The sequence below is a fragment of the Leguminivora glycinivorella genome, chromosome 24, assembly GCF_023078275.1.
Source record: "Leguminivora glycinivorella isolate SPB_JAAS2020 chromosome 24, LegGlyc_1.1, whole genome shotgun sequence".
Taxonomy (NCBI): domain Eukaryota; kingdom Metazoa; phylum Arthropoda; class Insecta; order Lepidoptera; family Tortricidae; genus Leguminivora; species Leguminivora glycinivorella.
The window spans coordinates 5904778-5922272 of NC_062994.1; the positions used below are offsets into that span (position 1 = coordinate 5904778).

The 17495-nt window shown below is 36.6% G+C and overlaps 1 protein-coding gene across 4 annotated transcripts in view; it reads left to right on the top strand.

Moving 5' to 3' along the window:
* LOC125238547 (zinc transporter foi) overlaps positions 1–17495 on the top strand; it is a 76286-nt gene that overhangs the window by 35914 nt on the left and 22877 nt on the right. Inside the window, exon 1 of one of the 4 annotated variants that reach the window (XM_048145884.1) lies at positions 699–736. The exons of the other annotated variants lie outside the window; for them this stretch is intronic. The gene's annotated coding sequence lies outside the window, so the exon portion shown is untranslated. Of the gene's footprint in view, positions 1–698; positions 737–17495 lie in introns of those variants that run through there. 4 annotated transcript variants of the gene reach the window in all.

Genomic DNA, 17495 nt, shown 5'->3' on the forward strand with positions numbered 1-17495 from the left:
TCACGAATATTCTCGAATTACGTACCGTTAACTTGTAAGTTGTACTACAAAAATAAAAAGAAAATTGTTCTTCTTACCCTTTGAAGTGTCGGCGGTCGACTCTCGGCCGATTACGTCAATCAAATTTGAAATTAATTAGAATAAAATCAAAATTCCAATAACTCAATAATCGGTCTGACACTCGTGGAGTTACGCTTATTACAGTTACTACCGTTGCCCCATTAAAAAAACCCACCCCGTATTGCTTAAAACACTGAAATTCACATTAAAATCGCGGAAAAACCGCTCACATACATCATCATAACGACGTTACGCTACGCCGTTAAACGAAAATTCAATTCACGTGCCTATAAATATACTGTGACGTCACATTGCCTGCGCAAACGCAGATCCCACCGCTCAACCTAAACCCAACCGTATTTCTATCACTTTAGAGTCCATTTCAGGTTACACGCGCTTATCTTTTCGTAATTACCTTAAAACAAATGAGAATCGACCGTGTGCGCCACTTTTAAGGTGTACTTTCGATTTGTAGCGTCAAATATCTTGATATAATTCATTTTGTAACTTCGCGCTCGAATTTAGAGCCTCCTGCTTTGAACTTAAGGGTGATTATTATGCTTTGTAAAGTGTTTTCCGACTTGAAATAACAGTAGTTATGCGTTAGTATTGACTCATTCGTTAAGTTTCAGTGAGTTACGGCGATTGTGTATTAGTAACGACGCTAGATTTATCGGTAAGACTTTGTTGTTACTGTGACTTTTTTTTTTCTTAGTTAAGTCCGTTTACCTTAAGTATGTTTTAGTGAGAACGTTTAAGGAAGTACGTGAACAAATCTCGATGTATTGTTGCTAATGTAATCTGTATTAGATTAGATTAGATTTCTTTATTTCATGATAAAAATTACACTATAAATTTGTTACATGCCAAAGTTATGTTTATCTTCTCATCATGATCGTCGAAAATTACATTATAAATTGAAAATAATAAAATGAATATTTTCTCCCAATAAGGATCGTCATTTACAAATAGAAATACACAAAACACAATAAAATTAAGAAATGAAATAAAATCCGAAGTCAGTGTAATCAAATGCATGCTATCACAAATTCAATTTCATGTATTATCCTGTCACATACTTCTGTTGTATCTCCAAGAAATAAAAATAAAATAAAATAAAATAGCTGGTGGCCTAGCGGTACGAGCGTGCGACTTTCGATCCGGAGGTCGCGGGTTCGAACCCGGCTCGTACCAATGAGTTTTTCTGAACTTATGTGCGAAATGTCATTTGATATTTGCCAGTCGCGTTTCGGTGAAGGAAAACATCGTGAGGAAACCGGACTAATTTCAATAAGGCCTAGTTACTCTTCGGGTTGGAAGGTCAAATGGCAGTCGCTTTCATAAAACTAGTGCCTACGCCAAATATTGGGATTAGTTGTCAAAGCGGACCCCAGGCTACCATGAGTCGTTGCAAATGCCGGGATAACGCAAGGAGGAAAACCATGTTTCGTGAAAATCGGTCCACTATGTCGGGCTTTTTTTCAAAATGTTAATTTTGTGGTTAAGTTATTAACTAAGAAACTTGAGAAATCTATAAGTTGCTTCTTATCATGCCAAAATGCAGTTCTACAGTGATAAACAAATGATATTGCATCAGTATCTCAACGCGCACGATAATATTTATTTTTATAATACTCTCAGAAGAAAGTCAGACTAATGCGCAGAATTTTGTTTATAATGTTTGTTGCTACGATTCTGTATAACATTCAGCATTGTTAAGATTATAATTATTTTATCTTATCGTAGCAAAGTGACACAGAAACTATGTACATATTTATACTAGTAGCCAAGAGGATTTTTTAAAATTGGCAATAACTTTGAAACTAACCAAAAAGTTTATATGACATTTTAGTCTTAAGATGTGATCAAGATTACCGCTGTTAAAGTTATGCGAGTTCCTCGCGAGCATCATTGTATAGACATAGAGAATGACTGTCAAAGTAATATGTTTAGTCACTGCATAGATTGCCATCTCTCGACACAGGCTTAAAACTTTTGAACCTCAGCTTTGACAATTTGGCCCATATTCTTAATTTGATATTATACGTCTTAAAATTGTCAAATATTAATATTACCTAGCGCCATCTAGCCGAAAATCAACAAAAGGTATCCTTAGCGGGGTCTTTGCTTATACGAGACTTGTGCACGCCGCCACGCGCCACCACAAAAATAATAAATAGACAAATAGACGAACAAAATACCATGCCATAAGACCATCTGTCAAAACGATCAAGAAAGCTGGTTTTACAATAAAGGCTGCAACATCTGTTGAGAAAGGTTCAACATTAATAACTATAATAAACCACGTTTTAACACGTCAGATAACAATACAGTTGCGCCGACTCCACGGTATTGCCATTCACAAAGGCGCATGCCTCGGGTCGCATCCGCAAACATTGAAAGGCTAGATTTGTCAAAATCGCGCGACATCGTGAATGGCATGATCTATGTTATCAGTGTGATAAGAAAACAATAACGACGTTAGCTGACACTTTACGCCGTTATGTTATGAGCAGAGGGCGGAATTGCTCATGGCAAAAATCAAACGTCAATAGAGTTGGAATGTTAAATTTTATCGACGTATTCAGCTATCGATAAATTCAGTCACCTTTTACATTTCTGACTTTAACATTAACCTCTTTGATTAGATTAAAAGTAAATTGAATGACATTTAATTACCATTTCTGTCACTAGTCCTTTTGCAACTAATTCACGTTTGAAAATAATGGTTAATCCAAGACGAAAAACAGCCAACAAATGGATAAAGAAGTATCCTTGTCTTACTTACGTCGAAAACAACTCAACAATATATACTGATAATTTCAGTTTAATCGATAGTCGCTAAAATTTTACGTTCCAACTCTATTGACGTTTGATTTCTGCCATGAGTAATTCCGCCCTCTGGTTATGAGTGTGAATCACCGTCTCGTGGTACATTTTATGTTTATAGATTGGAGGAACATCTACTGAGAATTAGGTGACTTATATTGACCTAGCGATAGACCGTGATTACCTTTTTGATTTTTGTTGAGCTCCCGATATTGCGACGCATTACATTCATCATGTTTTCCGTGATCATGATCAAAGGGATCGAGTATTAGAGAGTTAGACCGCATCATCACTTACCATCAGGTGTGATCGTGGTCATCAAACGTCTACCTATCTATCTATCTGCCTGCGCCATTTCCCATCATCTGGGGTCGGCTCTCCTTGTCCGTTTTCTCCATTCCGGGCGGTTTTAGGCGATATCTGGGTTTATACGTTGTTGTTTCAGGTCTTTTTGGACCGTCGTTAACCAAGTGGCGGTAGACTTTCCACGACCTTGCTTCGTCACAGGTATGTTTAGGGCTACACGCACCATTTGGTCTTCAGGACGCCTGAGGATATGTCCATTGTCCATACCAGCGTAAACGTTTCAAACGTCTACCTACCCATACTAAAAAAAAAAGTTACTGTCAAAGTATGTGTAATCACAGTGCATGGACTGCCATCTCTTGATACAAGCTTAAAACTTTTGAACCTCAGTTTTGACAATTTTACGGTGCCACAGACAGACACGTTAGACTTATAACACCCCGTCTAGGGTTGTAAAAAAACGGTTTTTTTCTGGCTTAAAAAAAACATGAAAAAAAACCGTGAAAAAAAACAGTTATTTTTTCTGGAGTATGTTTTTTTTCTAAAGTACGAAATCTCAAAATTTGCAAAGTAGTGAATACTTTTATACGGTTTTTTAGACTTAATGTTAACTATTAAACGAATTTAATCCAATAACTTTAATTTCTGGTCTTATAAAAGTAACATTTTACGAAATCTGTAGTTTGTAGTTACCACTATTTACTGTTGGCAACACCACCGCCTCTCCACGCTACACGCCGCATCGGGGATTCCCCAATAAACGTTTGTATACTGAATTAAAATGTACGTTATTGTTATTGAAACACGTTACAACTCACGAAAAACCGTTATTGTCGTATTATTTGTTCATCTGAAAAAAAAAACATATTTAGAAAAAGAACCAAGGTGCTCGGTTTTTTTTCATGTTTTTTTTTTCATAATTCTGAAAAAAAAACATTTGGTTTTTTTTCTATTTACAACCCTAACCCCGTCGTTTTTTTGCGTTGGGGGTTAAAAACTACCGGTATTCGAACCCAGAGCCTTTAGCTTCCTAAGGTCAGGGTCAGCACCTTCTTTAGACAAGTTCTGCTGGCATAATCATGATGGAGCCGTGAAACTTTGATGCATGGTACCAAGGTCAGCATCGATTGCACCAACTCTATTTAAGGAAAGGTTCCGGAACCATTTTGGTACGGTGTTGCATAATAAATAATGATTCTGACTTCTGACTACCGGTAGCGCACTACGCGCTGCCTGCTAAGCCGCGGTCCCGGGTTCGAATCCCGGTAAGAGCATTTATTTGTGTGATGAGCACAGATATTTGTTCATTTTGAGCACAGATATTGAGTCATGGATGTATGTATATTAAGTATTTGTATATTATATTATATATCTTTGTCTGAGTACCCACAACACAAGCCTTCTTGAGCTGACCGTGGGACGCAGTCAATCTGTGTAATACTCGTAATGTCCTATAATATTTATTACAATATATTTATGATAGAGTCTGTGCGGAAATAGAGTAGTCGTAGAATGTATTTGACATTTCACGATTATTTTCTTTCAGCATCCGCACAGACGTTCAGTTACCTCATTTTACTGCAGTTCTGCAAGTAAAATCAGAATAAATTTTGTATTTTGTGACAATTGTGACTAATTGACATAATGTAAGAAACCAACCCGACAACTTAAACGAATAAGGGACCATCCACACACAGGCGACGCATGTCCTGAGACGGGGAACGGACGTTAGTGCCGCGCCACCCGAATGTAATTTAAAAAACGTCTCCTCAGTACATTTTGTATAGGGAGGACGCGCAAGGGACGTCCCTTAAGGCGCGCGCCGCGTGGCCTGGGGGCGCGTCTTACGTCCTATTAAGGAGCTTCGATTTCAGGAAATGAAACACTTTTTTTCTCTATTGTCAATTTGCATGAAGGATTGGCTCTGAATATCACAAATACACCACATCTTATGGAATGTCAAATATTAAAGTGGCGGCAGTTAGAACCTACATAATTCGACTTCATAAAATTATAACTCAGTTTTCAGACAAAAAAAATACTAAATCGAAATCGGTTCATCCGTTCGGGGGCTACGATGCCACAGACAGACAGACACGTCAAACTTATTACACCCCGTCGCGTCGGGGCCTCGGGGCCTCGGGGGTTAAACATAGAAAAGTATTCAAAATGACGGCAAAGCCAGTCGTACACCAAGGGAATATTTTTTTTTATTAATAGAACAATACAAGATTGTGTTGAATATTTACACCTTAACTTACTACTTAATATAAATTACAATTGAATATACTAGTGGAAACCTAAAAATAATAGTACATTACGATACAAGTGCGTAAAAAAGGAAGTTCGAAACGAGTGGCGATAAATTAAAACACGACCGAAGGGAGTGTTTTAAATCGACACGAGTTACGAATTTCCTTTTCGCACGTGTATCGTACGACGTTTTTCAGTACAGATGGCACTCCGAAGTTTCAACCTGGCATATAGTGGACCACTTCTCGCACTAGTGCGTAATAAAAACACCATCTGTACTGAAAAAATAACTTAACATACTTAAAACATAATTAAAATATCATGATAGTAGCGCAATATGTGTTTATTAACGATTAGTAATCTTTTCTAGCGCCCCAGACCGTACTAAAAAGTCATACAACAAAAAAACGAAATGTCAAATGTTCAATAACCCTAAACGATAAGCCGTGGGAAGCAGCTTGACAGACAGACAAACAACCCGGACAATCACCTGTGAGCAAATATTTGACGTCCAAAATAACACTTCCTGTCAACAACGTCACCATATCATAATATTATTGTTATTAACGTATACATATAATCATTTATTTATAACTACATACTATACCGGCCCGCCTTGACTACGCACGGGGATTACTTATAAGTATCATAAAAACCGGCCAAGAGCGTGTCGGGCCACGCTCAGTGTAGGGTTCCGTAGTTTTCCGTATTTTTCTCAAAAACTACTAAACCTATCAAGTTCAAAACAATTTTCCTAGAAAGTTTTTATAAAGTTCTACTTTTGTGATTTTTTTCATATTTTTTAAACATATAGTTCAAAAGTTAGAGGGGGGACGCACTTTTTTTCCTTTAGGAGCGATTATTTCCGAAAATATTAATATTATCAAAAAACGATCTTAGTAAACCCTTATTCATTTTTAAATACCTATCCTACAATATATCACACGTTGGGGTTGGAATGAAAAAAAATATCAGCCCCCACTTTACATGTAGGGGGGGTACCCTAATAAAACATTTTTTTCCATTTTTTATTTTTGCACTTTGTTGGCGTGATTGATATACATATTGGTACCAAATTTCAGCTTTCTAGGGCTTACGGTTACTGAGATTATCCGCGGACGGACGGACGGACGGACGGACGGATAGACAGACATGGCGAAACTATAAGGGTTCCTAGTTGACTACGGAACCCTAAAAATGGTGATACTAAATTATCCGTAAAATATTTCGACGTAAAATATCCGTAATTATCCGTAAAAAAAAAATTGTAGAGTAAAAAAAGGGGTTTAAAAAAAATATATTTATCTACAGCACGAAATGGAATTGTGTTGTATGGAACAGAGAACATGTGTACGCACCATTAAATCAATAAAAGTAAAACGAGATATTTAGTAATGTGACAGACAGACACTCAGACGAACAGGTTCGCACCATGAGGGTTCCCTTTGTACCTTTGTGGTAGAAAGTTACGGAACCCTAAATAGGGCCATAAACCTGGGGGCATGGTAGTGCCCCCGCCAAGACGAGCCAAGCGAAGCGCAAGGGCAGGGCACTACCTACCTTTTCTCGAAGTTGTTCGTCGTTTTTTTGAACCCTCTCAACTTGGGTTTGGGATATGATGGATAAACAAAATTTTCAGGATACGCTTTCCTTGATCTGACCGCACTTTCAAGTGGCCCATAATCTTTTCCTTACTGATAAAGATTATCAGGCAGCACGAACCGGAAATCAGAACATGTTTTTTTTTTAATCTTCAATATTACGACGTTTTGATGTAACGCCATAGATAAATAATCAGAACAGATAGCGGGTATCTGTCTGTATGTGCCCAATCTTACTGTTCGTGCCGTAACAGTTTGCTTAGGACTGATTTGATCAAATAAAAATATTATTAGGCACTGGTCCCACCAAAAGCACACCTCGGACACTGGCGATCAAATATATGAAAGAGGCGCGTTCCTAAGCACTCAGTCTAAGCTCGTGTAGGTGAACGCGTACTATGCTTGTATGAGTGAAATATGACAGGTCGACTGTTCGCGTTTTTGACATGCGGTAGTTGTGAGGTAACCGAGAGGGGGTGGGGGGCACTTTCAGCGGGGAGCGGGAGTGGCCATACTGTACGATAGTATTATTTATTAGAGTAGCTCCCGTGTGAATAAAGATGAGTGCGAGCGATTTAATCGATTTATAGTTTTTTACTCGGCGGCGAACTTTGAAATATTTATTTTCCAAGTAAGCATTATTACAGTGAAATGAAATGAAATGAGATGAAATTCTTTATTCTTCAATTTAGGCATTAACATAATGCTCTTATGAAAGTCAAGGGTACATTTGTACAAACATAAATAAATAAATTAACCAATTATCCTAACTGAAAATACAATTTAAATTAAATAATTATGCATATAAAGCAAAATACATTATTTTGGTTTGTCACTTAAGTACATTTTCCATATATCCCGGTCTGTGATATAGTCCTTAACTTTATAGTATGCCCTAGCAATGAGCGCCCCTTTTACAACGGCTTTAAACTTTGCGTCTGTAAGATTACAAATTTCTAGTGGAATTTTATTGTAGAACTTTGTACAGTTTCCCAAGAAGGACTTTTTCGTTTTTACTAGTCTACAGGAAGAAACTTTAAGCTTACCCGAATTTCTGGTAACCTTTGCTTTCTCAGAGTTTGTTGGAAAAGCGTACAAATTTCTCCTGACATACATAATGACTTCGAAAACATATAGGGACGGCAACGTTAAAATGTTAATATTTTTAAAGATTTCTCTTAGTGAATCTCGTGTCTTTAAATTATAAATTGCTCTTAATGCTCGTTTTTGTAGTATAAATATTGTTTCTATATCGGCTGCAGAGCCCCACAATACAAGACCGTACGACATCAAACTATTAAAGTAGGCGAAGTAAACCAGTCGTGCCGTTTCTACATTAGTTAACTGTTTCATTTTTTTGACTGCAAAAGCAGCTGAGCTCAATCTATTTGCTAGTGTAGTTACATGAGATCCCCATTGTAATTTTGGGTCCAGCGTTATTCCTAAAAACACCGTTGTTTGCGCAAAGCCAAGCAGCTGACCATTAAGCTTGATATTCGAGACTAAATTTAGATTAGAACCAGTACATAAGGAGAATTTCATACACTTGGTTTTCTTTGGGTTCAACATTAAATTATTTACAGAAAACCAATGGCCTACCTCAGAGAGAGTGTTGTTCACCTCAACTAATTCGGTATCTCTTCTATTCACCTTAAAAAGTAAAGAAGTGTCATCGGCATACATGACAATGCCAGATTTTTGGCTCACCATATATGGCAGGTCATTCACATATACCAGAAACAGAAAAGGGCCTAAAATCGAACCCTGTGGCACACCCATCTCTACCACTTTATCTGTTGAAAAAGCGCCATTTACAGTAACTCTTTGGCTTCTTTCTGATAGATACGAGTGTATGAGATTTAATGCTGGTCCTTGAATACCATAGAAACAGAGCTTGGAAATTAACGTTTTATGATCTACGCAATCAAAAGCTTTGGAAAGGTCGCAGAAAACTCCAATCACGTCCTGCGACTCTTCCCAAGCTTGCAAAATAAATTTGATTAGACTTATACCTGCGTCAGCAGTAGATTTATTTTTGGTAAAGCCAAATTGTTGTTCATGTAGAATTTTATTACGATTGAAATAGGAAATCAATTGATTAGAATAGAATAGAATAGAATAGAATAGAACTCATTTATTCAGGCAACACATCAGTAAGTACAAATCAATTAATAAAGTAGGAGAAAACACATCAAACATCAATAGATAAAATAGGACAAAAAGTTGCACAAGGTAAAAGTAGTAATAACGATGTGAGGCCTAAAATGGTCTCCACTCAGCATTGCAGATGACACGGCTAGCGTGGTCAACGGCGCTGGTTTTCTGTGGAGCCAGCGGGGTTTGCGGGACAGCACACTGAACGGCACTGACGACGTAAATAAATAATATTATAAATATATACTATGTCTTATTTGGTTAGTAAATAACTACAAAATACAAGAATACATAATAGGCAATGCAACAAGTAGCAAATACGTGAATTGAGTCCGGAAAAACAATACAGAGCAGAAGGCTTTTACTACGTTTAAAATTTCATGCAGCAAACTTTTGTTGGTCCATTAGGAACGCTTTCAGTTTTGATTTAAAGGAACCAATAGTTTTACACTCTCGAATTGGTGGTGGAAGATTATTCCAGCACTTTGTGGCAGCGTAACGAAAGCTACCACGAAATGCTGCGGTTCTGTGCCTTGGGCATAACAGTCTGATACCACGTTAAGGATCATCTTTTCAAATATTTTACTGAATGCAGGCAATATAGACACTGGACGATAGTCAGTCGGATTATGGCTATCACCTGATTTGAAAATTGGTACTACTTTACTGAATTTCATTAAACTTGGGAATACACCGATATCTATACAATTGTTAAAAATTAATGCCAGAGTTGGTGCCACAATCTCCAAAATCGATTTCAGTACCTGGACCGAAACACCCCATAAATCTTCAGTTTTCTTTACTTGTAACATTTTAAACGTCTTCATTATGTCTAATGCGGAAACACACTGAAATTTAAAGTGACTCAAATTTTTAAGTTCTACATTTTGACGTAGCAAAGATTCAGCAACAGCTGTTGACGATGACAGTAATCTAGTGGTTTCTTTGGGTATTTCGGAAAAGAAAGCATTGAACTCATTTGCTACTTTAACGGGATCTGCTTCTAATTTACCATTGACTGTCAAGGTGATTGAAGGATTTCGTTTACTGTTTTGACCAGTTTCAGTGTTTATTATTTTCCAGACCGCTTTAGATTTACTTTTAGAGGTTTTTATTTTTTCTTTAAGATAAGCTGCTTTTGCTTTTTTGCATACTAGTTTAAAAACTTTTGAATAGTTTCTGACGTATTGGTGAAAATTTTCGTTGTTGGTGTAAGATCTTCTTTCATATAACTGATACAATCTGTCTCTACTTATGCGTATACCCTTCGTGGCCCACTCTCGAAATGACATTCTACTTTTTAATCTTATTTGCTTTTTTCCACAAGTTTTATTAAATTCCGTGCACACTGTGTTCTGGAGCATGTTAAACAGCTCATTCGGGTCATTCGACTCTACTTGTGTATTTGAGATTTTAGCAGCCAAGTTAAACTTAAGTTGTTCCAGTCTGTTTTTACCTAGTGGCCTAATTTCGATCACGCGGCCAGTATCTTTCTTTTCACTCGGTAGGCTAACAATAAGAGCTTTATGGTCCGAACGAACACCGTTCACCACACTTGACCCCAGATGAGAACAGTTTAACCAAACGTTATCAATGCATGTAGCGGTAGTAGGAGTAACCCGAGTAGGTTCCTCAAACACGTAATGTAGATTGAATGACCGAAACAAAGATACATACAGGTCTTTATCAATAGATTGAGTTAAAACATCTATATTGAAATCGCCACATACGACTATTGATTTTTTGGAATTGGACGCTTTATTCAAGACATCTTCAACAGTATTCATAAAATAAGCCATGTTGCTAGAAGGTGGCTTATAGATACAAATTATAAGATACTGGTCCAGCTCTGCAGAGGCGATCTCACATATTCGATCCACAGAAAGAGCCGACAGGTCCCTACGCTCTTTAAATGCTAGGCCATCTTTCACTAATACAATAGAGCCACCCCCTACCGTGGTCGTTCTGTTATAAGCGCTAGCTACTACAAAATTACTTACATTAAATTTCATTGTGTCGTCTTTCAACCAAGTTTCCGTCAAGCAAACCACATCGAGATCTTGTCTTTCTGTAAACAACTCTAAATCTAGGATTTTGCCAGAGAAGCGATTTATGTTTTGGTGTAGTAGTGAAATACTTTTTTGCTTATCTGTTGTCTTTACTGTAAGTTTAAATTATGCAAAGAAATTTCTTTCGGCACTTTAGTATTTGTATTGCTGGTGTCACCAAATACATTGGTAATAGACTGTTTTGCATTTAGTACATGTGGATCAGAAATGTTATATGCCAATAATTTCACTAAACACCGTTTCTCTACTTGCGACATGTACATTGTATATTTTGTTAATTTGAAATTATAGATAAATTTATTAACATCAAATAACTGGATCGCTTCACGAACCCGGCTCGTCGCATTATACATAAACAAATTCATTCGGTGAATACACAGGTTGTAATCTCGAGTCATATTAAAACAGTATGGAAACGTACATACAATTATCTTACATTTAGATTTAATTTGAATGTCAATCAGTGATTTAATGCCAGTATCCAGCGACCTCTTAGTTACATTAGTATGGTTTCCGGCCAATACAACTATGGTAGTGAATTTATCATACTCGCAGGATCGAATTTTTCAATGAGATCATTAAACGATAACCCTGAATAGCACCTATTAACTACATTTTGTTGAAGACACTCAGCCATTATAGGCCCAATTCCCACACCTATTTTGTCAGAGAAAATAATAGTTTGTCTTTCAGACCGTGACGTAGAAAGGCAACGCAGTTTCGATGTTTCCTGTTGAGACTTGTCTTGTATTGACGCCTCACCGCTTCGAGACGCACTCCCAGCATCAGCCATGCAGCATAACCCAAGCGTGGTATTCTCCTCAGTAGGTGAGGATCGACGTACAGATGTCTCACAGACCGGAGAATCCTGAGATGAAGCGGCCGGTAAATCAATACACGCACTTGTATGCCTACGACGACCATTAGCGCGATTGCGTCGATTCCACAAGTGACGACGACGTTTGACCCTTTTAGAATTTGAGCGCCTTGGTACTTTTTTGTGCTTCGGTGAAAGGATAGATGACTCATTATCCTCTATGCAGTCATCGGCTTGTAGGAGTTGCTCAGCACCTTTAGTGAGATCTTGATCGATTTTGCCAGAGTCTTCGGACTCTTCATTCTCTAGTTGTGTTGTTAAAAACCACTCGGTTAGTTCGCGGTTTTGTTGGCTAAGTTGCGTGAGCTCCGCTGCTGCGTTTGATAATTCATTAATCTGTATATGTGCCGAGGTAAGTTCTCTGCTCAAAGTCTCAAGTTCAGCTTTTTGTATGACTAGTTTAGTTTTTAATTCTAAGGATTCCTTTTTTAAGCAAATATGTTTTCTGCATGCTCTTATTCTACTCCTAATAAGTGATTTATATCTCTTATTTTTCTTTGTTTTAAAACTTTTCTTAAGTTTTCTTATGTTTACGTTTTCTTTAGCACTAGTACCTATGCTAGTGGAGCGATATATTCCGGAAAATGTCGATAATTCCTGTGATAATGACAAAGTGTTGACCCAATCCTCTTCCTTACTTTGGGTTAAAGTAGCTATTTCATTTTGCGCCTCAGCCAGTTGCTGCTGCAGAAAAACAATTTTCTCAAGTGCGGCATCGTGTACTGATTGACACTCCTGCAACTCTTCAACGAGTTTCTGTAGTGATTTTTTCTCTGCTTCAGACTCAGCTAGATGATCAGACAGCTCATTTAACTGACGCTTTAGCGCAGAGTTTCGGGCTACTATAGATTTAATTTCATTTTCATTGTCGTCCCTTTCCGCCAAAAGTCTATCAGTTAAGGCTCGTTGTTTATTTAATTCGTCTTGGGTATTTACTAGGTTTTGTTGTAGAAACATCCTTCGTGTAGTCATTTTCGTAAATTTACAATGATGTCTAGTAATTATAATATGTTCAGAAGTAATCTGTTATTACGGCGTTTTATAATAAATAGGTGACTAAACTGAGTAAGATGCGATTTCTGAACGCACGTTATCTTCAAACGTCAGTGTGACATTCGTTTGTCATCTGTCACTGTCACTACATGTGAAAGTGTCAAACGCAGCTGGTAATTACCGCTGGTTTTTTGTTATAATTAGTGCACTAATTCTGTTATTTTCAAATGTTTCTATGTGTGAGTGTGGTTTCCAAACGGGCCTTTGTTCTCCGCTTTGATATTAGAGTGATAATATACAAAATTCAGCTCACCAGAATGTCGCAGACCTAGTTGCGAGGTAGATTATAACCTCATGTAAGTTATGACACATATTCTTGACTGTTTTAATTAGTCGAAACATTATTAATTAATTCATTTGAGTAGAGTAATTACAAACGCGGCTGTCAACAATCACGCACACACGCACAGTGCGCATATGAACGTCAAATAAAGCTACGCCGGCTCTAACCCTACGCCTCAGCCTCGTGAAGATTTTAGTCCCCCCTCAGTTGGAGGGGGGTATCCACATCCACTATGGGACCGGCAAGAAATTCGGCGGGCCACTTCTTTTCAAAACATTAGGTACATCTTATAATTAACATGCATTAAAAAACAAGATACAATGTAACATGCAAAAGTATTCATCAAAAAATATTAACAGACTAGGTACTCTATTATTAATTTCAATAAATTATACAAAGTACAAAGTTAGAGGTACTATGATTAATAAGAGATGTTAGAGAGAGATGTATAGAGTCAAGACAGTCAAGTACATCTAAAAAAATAAAAATTCTTGAGAAAAAAACTCGCTCGCGCTATCATCGCGTCTCTTTTATTTTACACGGGAGCGACTATATCTTATATTATTAAATTAAAACGGGACTTAATTGCGTAAAACTTACATTTATATTTAACCCGACGTTTCAGACGTGACATTACGTCCGTGGTCACGGGTAGACTGGCTGGGAGTTGTATCAACATCTTCTAGCTGTACGAGTTTTTCGAACTACCCGCACTTTGGGCATTTCTCAGAGCGTTTCAACTTTTTTGATTTCGGTGGCAGCATTATTACCCGAACCCCGTAAGCGTAGCATGAGTTTTCTTTGTTTCTGGTAGAAATCCGCTGCTTCTATTTAAATTGACAGAATTTCATGTGACTCTTACAGGATTCACGTAAAAATGTTGCCACCGAAATCAAAAAATTTTAAACGCTCTGAGAAATGCCCACTTGATTGTCATTTGGTATGGGACCGGAAGTTTTTTCACGTTTACACTTGCTAATCACCGGATTCCACGAAGATGAAATCCCTTGCCCTTCATTTTGATCGAAACACAAACACAACACTATATCTTGTTCTTTTCTATCGCAGCTCATAGCTTACTCACTTTTGGTGGGACCAGTGCCTAATCGTACGGCGAAGTTAAAAGGTGGGGCTATGGCAGTTTGTTTATGTGTAATTTTCTTGAAGTAATCGATTAACTTGACTATGGCTGCGTAGCAAACATGCCAACCGTTTACGCTGCTTTGTAGCGAACCAAAGGCATATGTAACTCCGTATAGACGGATAAAGTCTAAGAAAAAAACGTACCTCAAAGCCCTAGAGAAAAAGGTACGGTGACCTAGATGGCGTTAGACCTTTGGGGAACGCACGGCTAAACGGCTCTAATAAGTAATAATATTTGACATTTTAACACATATCAAGCTAACAATATGGGCCAAATTGTCAAAACTGAGGTTCAAACGTTTTAAGATTGTGTCGAGAGATGGCAGTCCTTGCACTGTGATTACACATTTTACTTTGACAGTAACTCTCTATAATACTCAATACTATTTGGTAGCGAACGAAACGCGTTTATCGCACTAATATATGGAAGAGTGATATAGACATCGGTGACATGGGACAGACAGAGATTTTTACTCAGATCAACCCAGCTCCAAACTAAACAATAAGTACTTGTTTGTACTATGGGTGTTACGCGACAATACACGGAAAAAAAATATTTTAACAATACTACCAGAACGTTTAGTAAAATAGATTTATCGTAACTGATACTACAATCTCGTAATAAAAACAACTGTATTGTTACGTTTACTATATTTTGAATTCAATAGAACTAAGCAAACATTAATATGCACTAAACAGTTCTGTTTGAATTACATATACGAGAACTCTAGTTTTATTTACAACTAATAGAATAAAGGTTACGATAATTCTATTAACAAGAAGCTTCTTGTAATGCCAAAAAAATAAAAATTATCTTTACAATCTTAATCTTAGCGGTTACTATCACAGTATACTTCCTGTAACTTTTTTATACGTTGCCATTACTTTGTAGTTCTCGTAAAGAAATAAAAAGAATATTCTTGTAATGTAAACTTAACGAAGAGTTATATTTAAAAATATTAAGTTTGTATAAATATGTACGCATCGCTGTCAACTCTATTATTTGTATCGTAGCGAATGCCATCGCAGTATAGTTGATATGACTGTTTTATAAGTTGGTATTACTTTGCAGCTCTTGTAAATAATGACAATAATATTCTCGTAATGTATACTGGTGAACAAATAGTTCTGTTGAAAAAGTATTTAGTTAGTATAAATATGTGTTTCGTTTTTGTAACGAAACGCCATGTTTAAGTACCATTGTATATCTTAGTGAATGCTATAGCAGTATAGTTGATTTTACTTTGCGCCTCTTGTAAAAAATAACAATGATATTCTCGTAATATACACCGAAAAATAATTGTTATAACAAAAATATTGTCCGCATAAATAAATGTTTTGCTTGTGTAACGAAACGCAATGTTTTGCGGCGTGGTCGGCGGCCATTTACGTGTCATGAGAGATCACGTGTGGACGCGGATCGCAATAGGTTATATTATTTATCGTTAAACGTACTCACTACGTATTATCCATTCGTTTGGTAGTTTCCATTTTATGAAATGGATGAAGAGGTGCAAAAACTCTTGCAAGGATGGGAGATGGCAGAGTTGGCAAAAGCAGGTGAGTCACATACCGTACATCATGTAGAACTTAGTAGATAATTAGAATGGTGAGTAAAAAGGCATTTAATGTTGTATTCATTTTACATTGCATACAAATTCATACGACATTACGTGGGCAAAATCTAAATACTGAACTAATAAGGACTGTCCACGATAAAAAGTGGTCATACATAACATGATAAATCTTTCTTCCTGAATGCACATTTTGAAGCAATATTATATTTTGATAAATCTGTATACATAAAACTATATAATAATTAAAGCTATTCCTTATAATGCTTTAGTGTGTCTGAGGTTTCGCCGAATGTATACCATCAAGCATTTCATTTCTTGTACAGTGTTTTTTAACAAACTTCACACGCTTCCTGGCACAATTTTATAGATACTTATATTTTTATAAGCTGTTTTACACACATTAGAATGACATCTTAGCAGACAAAAAATACTTTTTGAAACTCATTTCGACTTTTGGTAGTCAGGAAGACTTTCTACTCCAAGCACTGACAGTTGTTTTTGTATGGAGAGCCAAAAAGTGTCAAAAATTCGAATTCAGCAAAGTTAGAAAATCTCAGTACTTTCTTAATCTGATTACAATCAGAAAAATTATTACTATCGTAAAATCAGTATGTAATAGGGTATATTTTGGCTATTATAATTAAACATTAAAAAAATATTTTTGTCATTAAAACTGTTGTACTTAAAGACTGCAAGAAGACACTGTACAAAAAATATTGTTATCATGAGATACATACTGCTAAAATTCATAGGCCACCTAAAGTTTATAATTTGTTTGTATTTTTATAATGTAGTTTAATATCTACAAATTATTTGACAAACATGCTGCTTATAAATTCTCATTATTCTCAAGATTTACCATGTTATATATGACCACTTTTTATCGTGGACAGTCTTTATATATATCTGAAGTGGACGTAGAATATTACTTAATGTAAAATTTATTCATAGAAATTTTAATGTCTTTTTCAGATGATTTACAATGGTTGCAAGTTTCCTGTGACCCATGCCATACTGTGGAACAAAAGTGGAAAAATTCTGCAAAATATAAATTTTGGACGAAATGAAGGACGGTTCTATTAACACTGACGAATATATGAACAAAGTCTTGCACTAAGGATCGTTGAAATATATTTTTTAACAAATTATATAATTATTTTATTTACTTTCAGATTCACCAATTTTCACCGCTCATAGCATCCATTCCATATGCTGGGTGACCCAGGTTTCCGGATCCCAGTTTCAACTCTAGGCTTCTGTCTCTTGGTCACTATAAAATTCGTCAACTGA